General features: G+C 39.7%; 1 protein-coding gene across 2 annotated transcripts in view; it reads left to right on the forward strand.

The window, feature by feature from the left end:
- The window catches only part of Maob (monoamine oxidase B), a 94,792-nt gene that overhangs the window by 19,722 nt on the left and 62,355 nt on the right, over positions 1-12,715 (forward strand). Inside the window, exon 1 of one of the 2 annotated variants that reach the window (XM_040733706.1) lies at positions 4,172-4,190. The exons of the other annotated variant lie outside the window; for it this stretch is intronic. The gene's annotated coding sequence lies outside the window, so the exon portion shown is untranslated. Of the gene's footprint in view, positions 1-4,171; positions 4,191-12,715 lie in introns of those variants that run through there. 2 annotated transcript variants of the gene reach the window in all.

The following is a 12,715-nucleotide window of genomic DNA, read 5'->3' on the forward strand; positions in this document are numbered from 1 at the left end:
AATAACAAGGCATGGAATAATGGTACAGCAGGTGTGCTTACAAGCCTGGAATTCAATCCTGTTTGTGAGCCGGGAAGACTCTTCACTCTTCAGTTATCCCCACTGAGTTACTGGGGAGCTTCCAGATTCAGTATGCATAGCCACCAAGAAAACCCTCAAAGAGTGAGTTACAGTGCCTCCAGGGAGCAATGGTTGCCTATAAAAGTGTATACTGAGGTAATAAGAATGGGGCATCAAAACCTGCTGTTACATCTTTTACTAAAATATTCAAATGGTCAGCTATCAGGGATGCTCTATAACTCCAGTACTCAGAGAACTGAGCAAGGATAGAGAATTCAACACTAGCTTGAACTACAGAGTTAGTTCTGGGTCAGTCTGGAACATGAAATCATCTTAACAAATAAAATAATAACCAATGTCAAACCGAAAATCAATCCTTGGATAACCTGAAAAGTCAATGGTAACAATAATAATCCATTATATTAAGTACCAAAATTTCATCTTGGCATTTTTTAGTAGTAGTTTTGTTGAAGTGTTATTCTTATGCCATACACTTTACTTACTTAAAATGTCAAATTAATTGGGTTTTTAAGCATGTTTCACAGGACCGTGTGATTGTTGCAACCAATGTAAGGGTTTTTAAAAATATTTTTGTATCTCTCAGAAGAAAAAAAAAACACTATTAGAAGTAATTTCCTCAACCTCTTACCCACCACTGCTATGCCCATCTCTGACAGTTAACTTATTTTCTGTCTCCATAGATTTGCCTGTGCTGGGCATTTCCTATGGATGGAAACATTCACTTCATGATCTTTCATGCCTGATTTCTTTGGCCTTAGTGCAATGTTTTTAAGATTCATCCTTAGTTCAGTGTGAATCAGTACTTTAGTCTTCGTTAGGGATGAATAATGTTCTACAGTATGAGTAACCCATCATTTCTTTACTCGTTAGTTGATGCACACCTGAAATCTATCCACTTTCTGGCTATTATAGTGTTGCCATGAACATTTGTACACAATGAATAGTCACGTTTTCATTTATATTGGGTATTGCCTCGGATGAAATTCAAGGTCATTTGAAAACTTTATATTTAAACTTTTGAAGGTCATTGTCGTAAGATTAGAACTGTGGTCTGCAATGGCTTACCAGATACCTTACTATTACAAGGACATTTAGAAAGTTTTATCAGCTGCCTTCCAAACAGTAGTTAGAGGTGCCTGGATTACTGGGTTGTCTGCTTCTTCTGTATGCTTTTCTTAGATGGTTAGAGCTGAGAGAGATTCAGGAGGCAAGACTCTTAGGCAGTTTGGCTTCCTAAGGCAGGATAATGCCTGTGGTTGACCCTTTTCTGACCTTATGTAGCTTTCTAAAAGCTAAGTAGAGACACAGTACCCATGAACCATGCCAAACCACACCACTCCCATTCTTTTAAATCTGACTCTTGAGTCCTTACCTAATAGTCAAATTTAAACCTCCTTTGTGTAGTTAAGCTCAGAATCCAAATAAGATGACACATTGGCAAACCCATTCATCAAAGCACTGTTTATCCATCTGTTGTTTGAGGTGCTTATTTGTTGAATCATGCTCTGGAAAATAATGTGGAACAAGGTAAGGTTACAGGAATGAAATGCAAACTAGATAGAAAATTGGGCACATTTTAGTTTTCAGTTCATAATTAACATCCATGACACCAATGAAGGTAAAGCATAACTATCACTGAAAATGACTGTTCCTAGCAACCAATTTATGGTGAATGATATTTTATGTCTTATTTTAGCATATATATTTGTATTCATATTTACAAAATAAATAAAATACCTTAACATTCAATGAAGACTAGGGTTAAAAATGTTCACGGTTGCATGTATATTTTAGTGTATGCCTAGAAATGCACAGAATGCATATACTTACTTAAGAAATATTTGCATTTTGGTTTTTAATTTTTTATTTTATAGACTGCATGAGTGTTTTATCTGAATGTATATATGTATACAACAAATGATCCTGGTATCTTCTAAGACCAGAAAGCCACAGGTCTCCCCAAGCTGCAATTAGAGACACAGCTGTTGAGTTGTCATGTGGAAGACAGGAACCAAACCCAGTCTCCCTGCAAGTCCCGCCATCTCTCTAGTGCCCATATTAAATGTTGTGCTTAGCATACAGTATGTTTTTCTTAGTCACAGCTTTCATGGGAATATTAAGACATTTCTGTTAGACCCTAAGCCCAGTTCAGTCCCTTAACTGGTTTAACAATACATTGTATTCGGTAGTTTAGAAAGCAAAATATAAACAGCATTATCAGATTCCAAAGTTTATAGTGTAATCTAATAAAGACACATTGGTAGTATTAAACAAAAATTAATTAAGGGAAACTACTTCCTGGCCTTGAAAATTTGATATGAATCTCTTTCTCTATTCCCCCACTGAAGTAAATTTCATAAAATAGCAAGTAGCTGAATGTAGTTTAATTTAAATTGATATACAGTTGACCCTTGGTAAAAATTGCTTCCAGTGTACTTGCTCCTTTTTCCTGAAAACACAGAAGGCTAATATGAAAGACAGTAGGCTGTGACTTATAGAGAATTTCTATAATTATGGCTCTCAATGATTGATTTAGGTCTCTAAAATGTACACATTTATAAAAGTTAATTATTTATGTAAAGAATTCTGTTAAAAATCTAGTAAATAAGAGTGTTCACATGGTATCATGACTAATGAGAGACCTAGGGACTATTTTTCCAGATACAAACAAAGCATATTCTACATTATGATAAGCTCTACAAACATAACATCAAATAAAGCTTACCAAGGCTTAATTATCTAATGCTAAACTCTAGTTCGTTATGCATTATTTGTGTGTGTTTCTATTATAAATGACACTGTACTGAGGAATAATTACTTTTCTTTATGTTTGGCAGTCTTTCCTTAAATATTGAATCATAAAGTAATTATGTCTGGTTTTAAAATATTGAGAGTTTAAGACTTTTAACACATTCTGCCAAATTGCTTTTCTAAGTGCTTTCCCAATTACTCCTCTGGCTTGTTTTGTTTCTCTCTTGGGAGCTTTTAATATCGTCTCTTTTATATCTTTCTCAAATTGTTAATGAAAGTAATATTCACAAATTGAGAGGTGAAATTGTTGTTTTTAATTTTTAATTGCTAAAAAACTCAAGCACTTTTCTTGGGTCTATAAATAATTAAATCATATTTTCTGGGAGAATGAATTTTGTTCATTCCTTTTCTTGACTTCCTTGCAATTGGAGCTTGGAATAGAATCCATCCTTCACTTCAAATAAACCAGCTCTTATTTATCTTTCTGTACTGACAGGTAGCTAATATTCAAACTGATTAGTCAAGCCTTTGAGTTTCTCTCTCAACTTGCCAGAGCTCTACTCCCTTAAGCTTCATACACTTACTTCTGTGAGGCTTCTGACCAAGGCTAGTATATTGCTTTCCTACCCAGGTGTATGGACAATAGGCACAGAGTGAAGTCAGATACTGCAATTAAAATGTCCTAATCTGATAAGTAGGATTCCTTGAATGCTTTTTGTGTAGTATTATTATATGTATAATTCATATTATGATTCTACTACTTTTATTTAATTTGAAGGAATCCCAGTGGTTTCAAAAGTTACCTTTAGGACTAGTTATATGGGTAGGTAGTTGAGTTCTTGCCTGGCATATATGAAGCCCTAAGTTCCATCCCCAGTGCTGCAGAAAGAAAGTGAATGAAACAAAACCTGACCTCACTAAGCTGATTTCCAAATCTTTGTGTTTGTTACCAAGCCGACAAATGTGAAAATTGCTGTGTATTTATTGGTTTTATATTAGGTCCAAAGCAGTGGAGGTGAGGAATCATGGGACGCAATTGGATATAGTGTAACACTGAGCCATAGGAATGAACCTCCACAAAGATACACAGAGTATCCAGAAATACAATATCCTGGAGTAAAGCAGAAATCCAGAGAGGCAAGAGGAAAATGAAAAAAAAAAACACTACAGCATCTTGTCTGAATTTAAAGTTCTTCCACTAAAGACCTTTAAATGTCGTAATTTTTTTTTTTTGCAATTTGGGGTGTGAATGGTGACACCACCACTTTCAGTTGGCAAAAGACTTGTTTCTTCATCTAGGAAGGATTTGTCAAGAAGCAAAAGTTCCTGAGATCTGGATTACATCTCCTTTCAACAAGGTGACATGGTGCAGGCCTCCCATTATGCATGACTTCACATTTCAGCTTACAATGCTAACTGAAATGACAGTTTAGGACTGTGTCCAAAGCTTTGGCATGCAAAGAGTTTGTTTGAAGTACTTAAAAACACAACTGTGTGCAGACATTAGTTTCTGTTCCTTGAGCATGCAAAGGCTCTTCTCATCCTAAAACCTTTCCAATAATTGTTCCGATCTGTTGTAACGCACTTACTCTTGATATCATGTGTTGGGCATTAAAAACACATCTTTCCTCTAAGAAAGAGGCATCCTCAACTCTGTTCTAGTACCCCACCCTGTTTTATCCTTCACCAATTACTTTTCTTGAGCAGTAATTTGAAGACAGGCATTTGTTTGATTAGCTAATCAGTTAATCTACTTTTGTGTATATATGTGGTGATTGTACATGTTCATGTGGGTTGTGCATGTGTGTGGGTGTGCATGCATGCATGTGGGCATTTCTTTGGAAGCCAGAGCTTGATGGCCAGTGTCTTTTTTAGTTACTCTCCACTTAATGTTTTTTTTGGACTGTTTGCTTATTTTGAATGCCATTTTTGGAAATGTTCATGTGTGTGTGCTTCTGTGCAGCCATGTATGAATAGTGGGTACAAGGAACTCCAGTTTCAGGGACGTTGATACCTCTTCTGCTCTTTGTGGGCATTGCACTAACATGGCATTCAGTCACAGACACAGACGCACACACATAACTTTTTAAAAGTCTTTTTAAATAAATATTTTATTAATTCCTTGAGAGTTTTGTATAATGAATTTTGATCCTATTCAGCTTCACTTCTCCCCCTAACTCCAATCAGAATCAATCCCACCACCTCCCTATCACCAAACCCCACCTGGATAGTCAAGTCCTGAATAATAGCCCTGGCTTGTCCGGAGCTTACTGTGTACGACAGGCTGGTCTCTAACTCACAGAGATCTACCTGCCTCTACCTTGAGTGTGCTGGGATTAAAGGCATGTGCCACAACCACCCACCCTCTTCCATTTAAAATGAACTTTAAAAAAGATATTTTTATCTCGGACAAGGCGGCACAAACTTGAGGATTTAAGTTCGAATGGCCTGAAATCATGAAAAGCAGAGCATGGTAGAGTGCATCTGTCACCCTGGAGTTCCTTATGCAACATGGGATCAAGAGACAGGAGACGTCCCAGAGTCTTGTGGGCCAGCTAGCCTGAATTACATTCAGTGAACAACAAAGAGATACTATCTTAAGCAAGATGGAAGGCAAGGACCAACAGCTAAGGTTGTCTTCCGACCTCAACATGTATCCCTTGGCATGTGCACACCTACACACACACACACATACACACACACACACACACGCACACACACACAGGCCCCATGCACATACACATATCATATGCACACAAAAGGTTTTAACAAAAGAAAATATGAAGGCATTTGGAAAAGAAAATCAGGGGCTGAAAATTTTAAGACATCTATGATGTTGCATTTAATGTCATACTAACATTAAAACAAGTTTTCTGATATGTAAGATATATTCTGATGTGTGTAATCAGAGTAAGTTCTTTGCAAAATGAACCACTCTGCATCATTCCCAGCTCAGCTGTCTAACCCATGGCATGTATTGCTTGTTGGTTTCTTTATAGATTAAGAAAAGGGTAGTTTGAGACTAAGCTATTGTGTGTGTGATGCAGTTTAATGAAATACTAAAAACCAGTAGCTTATGCTAGACTTGATCTATAAATCATCTACATTGAGCCAAAGCATAAGGATAGATACTATGGAAAAAATCTCTTATGTTGTCAAGAAGCATTTTAGGGAGAGGAAAATTAAGAAGAAATGGAGGAATCATTGGTTTCCAAGTCCAGTCAGTCTCTTCAGCCCAATAGCAGGGCCCCAACAGAAACAACTAATTTCGTGTAAGTAGTCAATGTATCAGCCTGGCCTGGGAGTGTAGAGTCCATTTTTTATGTTTTGCTTTGCTGTAAAGGATACATAGCATCTCAGAGATGATGCCCAAGCATTTTACCATCAAGTTCCATTATCAGCCCCTAGCTTCTTGAGAAAGGATTTTGCTAGATAGGTCAGGCTGCTCATAAATATTCTGTGAAGTTCAGGATGTCCTGGAACTCTTGTTCTTGGAGCCTTGGTCTCCTAACTATTGACATTATAAATGTATGCCACTATTTTGGCTTGTTTTTGTCAAGTTGATACAACAGGGACCATCTGGGAAGAGGGAACTTTCATTGAGAAAATGGCTCAGTCCATGTGACCTCTGGGTAAGACTGTGCTGGAATTTTCTTAATTCTTTATTACTGCAGAAGGGTCTACCCCATTATGATCAGTGCCAAACATAGACAGGTGGCCCTGGGGCTTAGAAGAAAGTAGGTTGAGTGAGCTATGGTAACCAAGCCTTGGCTTCAGTTCCTGTCTCCAGCTTCTTGTCTTAAGTTCCTGCCATGACTTCTCTTCAGGGTGGAGTATAAGTTGTAAGATAAAACAAAGCCTTTCCTCCCCCAAATAAATGCTTATCAAAGCAATAGGAGGCAAACTAGGACAGCCTCACTATATTCCTCATTTTATAAATTCTAATTCAGAGAAGTAAATAAATTATTTGTCCATGATTTTGTAGTACTTAAGAGACAGGATGAGTTTGAAATCTAATTCTTCCTGTTTCCAAGTCAAGTGTTTTCTAAGGTATTATACTCCACATTCATTCATAGGTATTTCTTGGGGATTGGCCAAGCTTTGCTGTATATTGTATCCTTTTCCACAATTACTTGATGAGTTAGGGGCAAACATGTTCACTCTTTAAATAGATCTGTAAGGTGAGGTCTACAAATAAGTATTGACCAGAGTGCCACCCTGGCCTCAAGGCACCAGGCAGATGCAACGACAATGAACAAATATGTGGTGGAGAGGTGGGAAAGATAGAAAAGCAGACCAGTGCATGTTCTAGCGAGAGAGGCAGAACCGGAGATGTGTTGGAGGTGAGAAGTGAGAAAGAGGGCTGAAGTATGCATGCTGTCATTGCCCAACATGGTTGGCTGCATGGTTTGCAACAGCCTGAAGGTTAAACAGGCACAGATTTACTCCCTGGACCTGTCTCTGGCTGCTGGATCCCCGTGGCTCTGGGTAATAACAGAGGCCTGAGATGCGGAAAGGTTCGCTTTCTGGATTGGACCTCCTTGAAGGACCAACGTGGCCTACAATGCCACTAGAGACCATGTTGGTGTTGGTGGTTCATGTTGTTGCTCGGGTCAAGATGAAGCCTGAGATTCATGTGGACATACAGAGTCTGTACCACCATCTGATGCCTTGGTGATGCCCTCGGACTTTGCTGCCTCAGGGAGCATGAGTGGCATGTGTAATCATGGGAGGCCATGACAAGGCTCATGGTCTGGGCAGTCACTGACGGTCACGAGTGGGTCAGTGGTCCTGATTCAGTCAAGGGCCATATGGATGTCTGTATCTATGTTACCACTGAAGCCCACATAGATGCTGGTAGTTCGAGCTGCCACCAGACGCCATGCTCATTGTAATCAGGGTGTGTATTACAAGATTCCCAAATAATCAATAAAAATAATCAAATAATAGATAATGATTTGATCACAAATCAGTGGAAAACACACTATCTAAAGTTTCCTTTTAGAAACAATGAAAAGTCATCTTAACATAATCAAGAACATTAAATTGGCAGGGTTTTGGGACCACTGCTCAGAATAACATCTAGATTTTCAGAGTGCACTTAAGGTTGTTTTGAATTTGAGCTAATCAGATGTTCTAACATGAATGGGAAGCTAGCTTTCTGCTCCAGATACCCCTGCAATAATTTATCCAGACAGTGTTAGACGTTTTCCCCTAGATATTTATGAAAGTGTTCATTTTTGTCCTTCTTCTGATACTGATCCTAACAACTGAGAGTTACAATTACCTTTCTTATAAAGCATATTGGTCTCAGTAAAAAAAAGAGTCAAACCTAATAAAACCCAAGTAATGTCATCTGTGTTCCATTTGAGGCCTTGTCTTCACAAACATTGCCAGTTTGTTTTGGCTTTCTTTCTGTTAAATCTTTTATCAAACCACCAACTGGAAAGATTTCAACCTATCTCCAGTCTGGTGGTGTGAAATAACAGGAAACCCCTCCTTCCAAAAATAATTGTCGTGAAAAGTTTAAAATTGTATATCTCCCCCAAAGATTGCTGTGAATTCAGATACATCCTGCTCCCACGTGCCTTCTTCTGGTCCAGGTCTCTTTCTTCTTGTGGGTGAAGTACTCACTGCTGTAGAAATGTGGAAATCCAGAGACACTCTGCTAGCTTCTGATAACAAACTTAGGACTCGAGGAGGTGACAGATAAGCTGTGTTTGGGAGGTGAGCTGGCAACCCTAAAGATTGTGTGGTATGGAAAGAATCACATGCAGGTGGTTCAGTGTCACCAGATTGTAGAGTAGGGAGTAGGAGAAAGGGCAGGGAGCATAGCTCAGTGACACAGCACATGCTTGCCTACCAATCATGAAAATCTGGTTTTTACAGCAGCACTGCAGAAGAGACAAAAGGTGAGAGAAAGTGAGAGGGGTTGAGTCATACTTTTTGGGTGCAATAGGATAAGCGTTACTAGGAAGACTCAATTGATGGGGAAGTCCTGTGTATATGTCAATAAAGCACTGTTGGCCAATAGGGAAGCAAGATAGGTGGGACTAGGAGTTGAGGAGGATTCTGGGAGAGACACAGGTAGGCACACCATGTAGCCACCATAGAAGTAAGAGATCCGGACCCTTTTCTCCGGTAAGAGAAATACTTAGATTAACAATTATGGAGTAAATACTTAAAGTCAGAGATATCCAGTAAGAAACAAGCAAACGGCCAACAGCTTCTTAATTAATATAGCATCCTGTGTCTTCATTTGGGACTGATGCTGCTCTGGAACCAGGCTGGCAGAAAGACTTCACTTTACACTCAATGATGAAGTCTAAGTTTCAGGTTTGAACTCCTGGGTAAATGACTGTGTCTATTGTAAGAAATGAGGAAAATCAGAGAATAATGGATGCTACTTGATTGCTTACTGGCTTCAGGGTAGTTGATGGTCCTTAACTTGTAAATATCCCCTAAATTAGATTCTTTCTTACTGATGTGACAAGGAGCTCTATGAGAGGAGGGGAAGAACTGACATCTTTGAAGCCATGCAGAGAGCTGATCAGAATGAGTAAAGACCCAAGGAAATCATTTCCTCTGGTGAAGGCCCGTTTCCAATAATAAGAAGAAACCTGGATGATAACATAGAGCAATTCCAAAGCAGCACTCAGGAGGCCACAGAAGGCCACAAGTGGCCAAGTCTCTCACATGCCAGGGCTACCTTTTCAGTGCCTGAGTTTGCATCATAGCACTCTTCCTTAGGGCTCACCTTCTTCATCTTGCCACAGCTCAGCTTCATGACTTCTTTTTCATGGCTGCATCTTCCACACTTTACCTGCACTGCCCTACCACTCCTGGGACATTTGTGGTTTCCCAACCCTGCCTTAGAATGCAAACCCAAGGAGCAGATCTTGCTAGAACTTCGCATTGGTTTCCTGGGGCTAGTACTTAGGAGTTGAGAAAACTGATGTGAAAGTAGCTTGCAAAGCACTGAGGGATGATGAAGAAAATTATTCTTTGCACCCAGCAAGTACGTTTCCTTTCTCAAGAAGGCTGAGCTCATCCTAAGGAAATCATTTCTGGGAAGTATTTTTAGGCAGTTGCCTTGTTCCACTCTGATTCTATGTCAAAATAGCCCAGAATGGGGAACATTGAGGGACAGGGTAGGGCTTTCTAATCAGTGCTGACAGTGGATGCTGTTAATAGAGAAGGTTCTATATTCACTGATCTAATGGCATCCTAAGACACTAGCCCTTGGGCATGTATGCTGCTCATAGTTGTAGTGTGTGCATACATCTTGTGCATCCATGTACATGCCAGTATGGTAGAGAGTGAGCATGAGTCTGTGCACTTTCCATAGTTCAAAGTCTATACACTATTATATTATGGTATTTTTCTTTTGTGTTTTTCTGAGATACAGTCACTCTCTGTAGCTGAGGCTGGCCTGCAGCTCATTCGGTAGCCCATACCAGCCTCACATGCATAATCTGCCTGCCTCTGCCTTCCAAGTACTAGTATTACAGTTACATGTTTTGACTATACTGTTAATATGACTCAATTTAGATATTAAAAAGGAGAAGGCCAGTGAAATGGTTGAACTACCTGCCAAACCCAAAGACAAGATTTCAATCCCTAGACAAGGACTGACATGATCAAGAAGGAGAGAACCACCTTCTGCAGATTTTTTGATAACTGCTGTGGGAATCACATACCTACAACTATACTACATAAATAGATGAATGAAAACATGTCATTTTGAACAGAAGAAACTCTTCGGTGTGTGGTTACTGGAGTCAGTGTTTTAATGCTAGAATAGATTCTTCTACTTCTTTTTATTTCTGAATGAAAGCGAGTGTTGAGGCACAAATGTCAGACTTTCCCATGCATGTTTCTTAATGGTGTATTCCCAGTCAAGTTCAAATTCTGGAGACGTTTTCATTCCCTGGAGATCCTAAGTATTGGAGTTGGTATAATGGGGCTTCTTGGATCTGGATTTGTTATAGCTTTGTTAGGGAACTGAGGGGAGATGAGGTTTCTAATATCAAAATGATTTTTGGTGAGTTAAACACTTATATAATTGTTTTTGAGAATTATTTAACTTGAGTTAAATTTAATGAGAGATGCAGAACCCAGGCTTTCCACAAATGCTACAGGATTTGTAGCAAGCATAGAATATACAACAACTTGGGCCATAGCTCATTTGAAAATGTCTATTTCAAGAAAGCTCTAGCCCTCACCTAGGTGCTAGATGGTTCTCTTACCCACATTACAACCTATTCTGTGTTGAAGGGGAAAGCCTTCTAATTTTTGTATCAGGAGTGTAGTGCTGATCCTTAAGCTTTGTTACTATGAGGCTCAGTTGGTTTCTTATCTAACATTGGCATTGTTTAGGCTAATGCTCCATTCTCTGAGCCATCCAAACCTTCTGAAACAGAAATTTTGCTAGGAATCCCCTCTGCTCACCATGCTCTAAAACCCCAATACTCCAGAAAACATAGGAAATGCCAGCCTAGCTTGGCTGGTTTGGACTTGCGTCTTCGTGATATCTCCAAATAAGTACTTCAGCTATCAAAGAAGTTAATTTACTATAGGTGATAAGGTTGCATGTGTGTATCAGCTTCCTAGCACTGCTGTACCAAAGGAACTCAGAAGAGTCAGATTAAAAGGGCAGATTCACTTGAAATTCGCAGGCAAATGGATGGCACTAGAAGAAACCATCCTGAGTGAGGCAATCCAGTCACAAAAAGAGAAACATGGTATGTACTCACTCATGTATGGAATTTAGACATGAATCAGGGGAGTGCCAGCACACAATCCCACTGCCAGAGAGTCTAGAACACAGAACCTTCATCCAGTGACTGATGAAAGCAGAGGCAGATACCCACAGACATACACTGAACTGAACTCCTGGGATTCAGTGTCAGAAAGAGAGAACTGATGGGCAAAGGAGATAAAACTGGGCTGGTTTAACCCACAGAAACAGTTGACCTGAACAAGGGGGAGCTCTTGGACCCCAGGTTGATGGTTTTGTGGAAAGCATGGGACTGACCCTGACCCCCTGAATGTGGATGTCAATGAGGAGGCCTAGGTAATCTCTGGGGCCTTGGGTTGTATTTATCCCTGGCGTACAAATAGACTTTGAGTGCCCATGCCACAGTATGGGAGGCTTTCTCAGCCAGGACTCTTGGGGGAGGGCCTAGGCCCTGCCATGTATGAAACGAGAGTCACTGGTGATCCACCATGGAGGGCCTCACCCTTCCTGGAGATCCGGGTGGAGATTGGGTGGGGGCCTGGGGGACCTGGTGGGGAGGGCAGGGGAGAAGGGAAGGAGAGGGATCTGGGATTGACATGTAAAACAAAATTGTTTCTAGCCTAAATAATAATAATGATAATAATAATAAAATGGCAGATTCAGATTAATGTGTTGACATGATTGGTTTCTCATGAGACCAGTAAGTGGGCTCTCTTCCCTGTTTCTCCCTTAACTTCTTCTGTTTTTAAACAAATCTTTGACCCTTCTTGGCTTGCAGGTGCATCAGTCTAATGCCCACCATCTTCTTTACATGGCATCCCTTTGTACAGGTTTTTGCGTTCAAATTTCCCATTTCAGTCTGGGTTAAGGTCTATTCTAATGATTTAAATTTAAATTTAATTTGATAAATTTTTGTAAAGATGGTTTCTAAAAGTGTTCCATTTTGTGGTTCTAAGGGAACTCATCTGGTTGTCCTTCACCAAGCTCAAGGCTCCTTGGATAATAGCAAATTTTTGTTTCTTGAGGATTCCAGCAAAGGGCTTTGCCCCAAGCTTTCCAGAGTCCTGGACTCTGCTAACTGTGACTAGTCTTTGTTGCATCACAAGAATGGGAAAGAAGAATGAGGAATTCGTGTTCCCTTCT

Source organism: Mesocricetus auratus, unplaced genomic scaffold (assembly GCF_017639785.1).
Source record: "Mesocricetus auratus isolate SY011 unplaced genomic scaffold, BCM_Maur_2.0 Super-Scaffold_100033, whole genome shotgun sequence".
Classification (NCBI taxonomy): Eukaryota; Metazoa; Chordata; class Mammalia; order Rodentia; family Cricetidae; genus Mesocricetus; species Mesocricetus auratus.